Below are 4,757 nucleotides of genomic sequence, written 5' to 3'. Positions count from 1 at the left end.
CACACACACAGCAAAAGCCGCTGCCATCTTCCCAGCAACTATTGGGTGCCAGACCCTCCGCTGGGCCTGGAGCTGTGCAGGGAAGGCAGCTGGTGGTCCGACTTCTCTGACCTTCCATTCTAAGGCCCTCAGCCCAGCACCTGGCCCAAAGCAGACACTCAATATTTACTGTCTCTACAGGCAGCAAGATCCCTTCTCACAAGAACTGTGGGAAAATAGTTTTTTGGGTTTTTTAAAAAAATTATTTATTTATTTTTGGCTGCGTTGTGTCTTCGTTGCTGCACAAGGGCTTTCTCTAGTTGCAGAGAGCAGGGGCTACTCTTCGTTGCGGTGCGCGGGCTTCTCACTGCAGTGGCTTCTCTTGTTGTGGAGCACGGGCTCTTGGCACGTGGGCTCAGTAGTTGTGGCTTGCGGGCTTTAGAGCGCAGGCTCAGTAGTTGTGGTGCACGGGCTTAGTTGCTCCACGGCATGTGGGATCTTCCTGGTCCAGGGCTCCAACCTGTGTCCCCTGCATTGGCAGGTGGATTCTTAACCACTGTGCCACCAGGGAAGTCCCGGGAGATAGTTATTATCATCTTGATTTTACAGATGAGAAACGGAGGGTCCAGAGAGTCAGAGGATTTACCCAAGGCAGAGTCAAGGCCTGAATCCTGTATCTTCCCCCATCTCCCGCAACTGCCTCTCAGGGGTGGCTGAAACATGCTCAGAAAGAGAGAGGGTATGACTGGGATGGTTATGGTTAGCGAGGAGGAGGCCTGGGTTTCCTTCTACAACTCACGGAGGCTGTACTATCTCAGGGGTTCGTACACAGACTATGAAGCGGATGGGGGACTTAAGTATGCAGAGCTGTTCTCAAAGTCTGGGGTCTCCAGCTATCCCCAGATTCACAGCCCCTTGAGAGGAACAAAAATTTCAGCCAAACACAGGACACAGTTGGTATTCCCCATTGATCTTTGACATGAGTCTTAAACTCCCTAAACCTCAGTTTCTTTGTTTGTATAAGTAATTACTCCAAGCCTCTCAGATCCTGTGAGGAGTAAATAAAATAGCACATACAAACCACCTGGCAGAGTAAGCACCAATAATGATGAGTCCCTTCTTCACCTGCCCTATTTGTAAGGGTGAATACCCTGGGCTCAGAGAGGTCAAAGACTTGGCCCAGATCACACAGCAATCGGGCTGGAAGCCAGCCAGCGTTCTTTCCTCCCTTCTTGATTACCTTTTGGCCTTGGCAGACCCCACAACCACACGGTGTCCCTGACCCAATAAATAGGTGCAGGAGGGCCTTAATAGAGAAACTGCTGGAAGGATTATTTCCCGAGTTCCTTCTCCGAGGTGGCAGCTCCCCCGTTCTCTTTCATTCTGTAAGAACTCGTTTCTCCTCACTCTACTGGGCCATTTGCTGTTTTTTGTCCCTGCTGTCAGCAGAGTGGGGAAGACAGTGAGGGTATCTAGGTGTGCGCAGGGGGTTGGGGGGACAGAGCACTGTGAAAGGCCCATGGGGAGGCCACTAGTTCACGTGTGTGCCATATCACCCTGCTCTTGTGACTCTAGGTGTCTGTCCCAGTGGACCTGTGTGGCCTGGGTGACCCTGTGCTGCTGGAGTGTCCCACGTTTGTGCATTTCTCTGTGTGTTCCCAAGGGCTTGTTGCTCCCCCACCCCCCAGCTGCTGCTCCCAATCCTGGGTTCTGCGAGGAGCTGGGCTAGGGGCAAGAGCAAGGTTGGGGGCAACGGTTCAGAAGAGATTGAGCACTTGGTCTCGGCCTTAATGGCCATGTCAGCCCCAGGGCCAGCAGCTACCAAATGATGGATGGGGTGGGCACCGTCCTCCACCCGCCAGAGCACAGGCCTCCAGCCCCTCCCCACAACCGCCCACCCGGATCCCTCACTCAGGCCTGGGCCCCAGCTACACGAGGGGGATGGGGAGACAGCAGGGGCCACTCTGCTCTCCCTCTGCCTGACCCTGGCCCTGCTGGGGGGTGGAGAGCAGCTGCCTGCCCCGATTCCAAGTCTAGCTTCCCTGAGATCTGAAAACTCCTGGGCCCCAGGGGACAAAGACCAGAGCCTCAGGGGTGTGTGTGCACAGGAGAAAGGAGAGAGAATCCAGCAGTTTCTTCTTGGGGTAAGGGAGAGTGGCCCCCTTCCAACATTCACACACACCATAAAGTTGCTCAGACAGCAAGTTTGGAAAAGGGAGAAAAAAGGAAGGAGGATGCAAACAGAGGTGTCCTTTTCTTTTCCTTTTATTGGTGGGGGGGGAGGGACAGAGCGACACCCAGTGAACAACATAATTGCTGCAATGTGGCGTGTAATAACAGCTATTCAAGGGCCGATCATTCATATTAAACAGGGTGAAGCAAGCCTCTCATTTGCATGCTTGAGATTATATGCATTTGAAGTCATTTCCGCAGGGTGTACGAACGGCATTAATTCCCACGTGGCGCGCTGCTCTGCCCCCTCCCGGGGCCTTCACCTCCTTCCAGGCTCGCGCCTGCCTGTCCACCAATACCCATCCACACCTGCAGGTGGGTGCTCCCAGGACTCTCCTTACCTCTGCCCTGAGACACCTGTCCTCCTGAGGAGGAGCACAGCGGCAGCCTCAAGCCTCCTACCTGTCTCTCTGCAGGTGTTGCAACAGCACTGGGGTGCTCCCTGCACTGTGGGTGAGCAGGCTCTGGGTGCCTGGCACCCGGCCAGGTAGGGATGGGGTGGGGTGGAGTACTAGAGGCAGGCCTTGATATCCGTGCCCTGCACCCACAACGGTGTGTGGGCTGGGGGGAAAAGGCAGCGTCCATGGGATCCTGGACTCTGGCTAGAGAAGGCAGGGGACTGGGTGTCAGGGGGCCTGAGCTCAGTCACAACCAGCTGTGACTTCTTTGCCTTCCTCCTTCTCTGGGCCTCCATTGCCCCATCTCTACATGGAGAGGTGATCTTGAAGGTCTCTTCTGACTTGGAAGCTCCAAGAGGAAAACTCCCTAGTCAGTATGGACACAAGAAGCCACCGTGTTCTAGCGGCTGGTGAGAGCCACCGAGGTTCCACTTGAATCACAGCCGTCCCTTTCCCAAAGGGAAATGTAGGCCTCAAACTTCCCAATGGGGACCGGGGCTGCCTGCTCTGGTACTGAGGGGGACCCTCCAAGAGCCCCTCCTCCACTCACTCCCACCCTTCGGCCTCTCTCCACACACTCCTATCCTGCCAATCCGCGCTCCTCCCCCCCAGACACCCATTTCCTCAGCAAAGAGCTGCTGACGTCACCTGCAGAAGTGGAGAGGCGCTCTGGGAATGAAACCATCTGGTTTCAAGGGCCAGCTGTGTGACCTTGGGCAAGTCACTGGGCTCATACCAACAAGTAAGGAGAGGAAATTAGAAAGTCTTTCTAGGATTTGCTAAAATTGAGGCCCACCCCAGCCTTCCCTGCACCCTCTCCCTATGCTGCACTGGGGGCAGAGGCCGAGTCATTTCCTGTGCTCTAGGATTTTTGTCTGGGGCCCTGGTCCTGTCCTTGGGTAGGTCCTGGTCTTCCGTGTCGTCTCTCGGGGTTCCCTTGGGGAGCCAGGGACCTCAGAGCCTTTGGCCAGTACCCCGACGCTCCCGCAGACGACGCCGTCGAAAGGAAGGAAGGGAGGAAGGGAGGGAGGGAGGGAGGAAGAAAGGAAGGAAGCAAGCAAGCAAGCAAGCAGGGTCAAAGCCACAGCCGCCTCTTCCGCTCCGGGGGAGTCTGCGGGCCGCCGTGGGTGTGTGTGTGTGTGGGGGGTCCCACTGCCCGAGGCTCCTGGCCCTTCGAAGAACGCGGGCTCGCAATGAGGGCCGCCTCGGAACGAGCCCGGGTCCGCCTCTGTCCCCTCCCTGGCCGGAAGTGACGAGTTCCACCTACCTTGGGGCCAAAGGGAGGACCCAAGGGCTAGGGTGATTTCGGAGGAGGGGAAAAGGGACGGGGAGCCCCACACGCGTAGAAACTTTTGGTGCCTTTTCCGCGGGCCCATATGGTGTACGGAGTATTAATTACCGTAGCTTTTTAATTAACAATCGCTTAATCTGAGCCGTAACATTTGCCACGACACCCTACGCCTCGTTGCGAACCCGCGCCGCCCGCCCTGCCAACTCATCAATTAATTTTTATTGACGTTTTCTTCCCCAAACAGGCACAATACCAGGGTTTTCCAATTAACACCTCCGCGATCTCTAATTAGTGCAATTAACAGACTGATGGATGCCCGGAGTTTACCCGCGAGGGAGGGAGGGAGGGAGGGAGGGAAGGAGGGAAGGGGCGGGGCAGTCCCCGGCGCGCGCTCTCTCTCCCGGCGCGCGTCCCGCAGGGCGCACACGTGCATGCGCTCAGCCTGAGAGGGGGCGCACCCCCAGCTCCTGGAGGAGCACGGCGGGTGGGGGCGTGACCACAGGTAACCTGTACCCAGAGCAATGGTGGTGATTTGAGTTGAAATAGCAGACACAGTTTCCAGCCCTTTCGGAAACCTAGAACCTAGCTGGAGAGACAGCTGAAAGCCTGAGACTAGAAGTTGGGAAACTGGCTTCTAGCCCCAGCTCTATCACCAACTTGCTGTGTGACTCGGGCCAAGTTAGTTCTCCCCTTTTCTTCTCTGTATGATGGGGGAAACTAGACTAGATGTAGCTACCTATTTATAATGCATACCCCTATCAACTTCCAAGAAAGACTGGGAAGCAGACTGCAATAAAAGACAGATAGGGCAGGGCTTCCCTGGTGGCGCAGTGGTTGAGAGTCCGCCTGCCGATGCA

The 4,757-nt window shown here is 55.9% G+C and overlaps 1 protein-coding gene across 1 annotated transcript in view; it reads right to left on the bottom strand.

Moving 5' to 3' along the window:
• Positions 1 to 4,757, bottom strand: part of FOXP4 (forkhead box P4) — a 57,044-nt gene that overhangs the window by 38,178 nt on the left and 14,109 nt on the right. The gene's annotated exons all lie outside the window — the stretch shown is intronic.

The sequence above is a fragment of the Physeter macrocephalus genome, chromosome 18 (assembly GCF_002837175.3).
Source record: "Physeter macrocephalus isolate SW-GA chromosome 18, ASM283717v5, whole genome shotgun sequence".
NCBI lineage: Eukaryota > Metazoa > Chordata > Mammalia > Artiodactyla > Physeteridae > Physeter > Physeter macrocephalus.
Note: the sequence above shows the minus strand (reverse complement) of the source record. Positions and strands in the feature narration are given on the sequence as shown.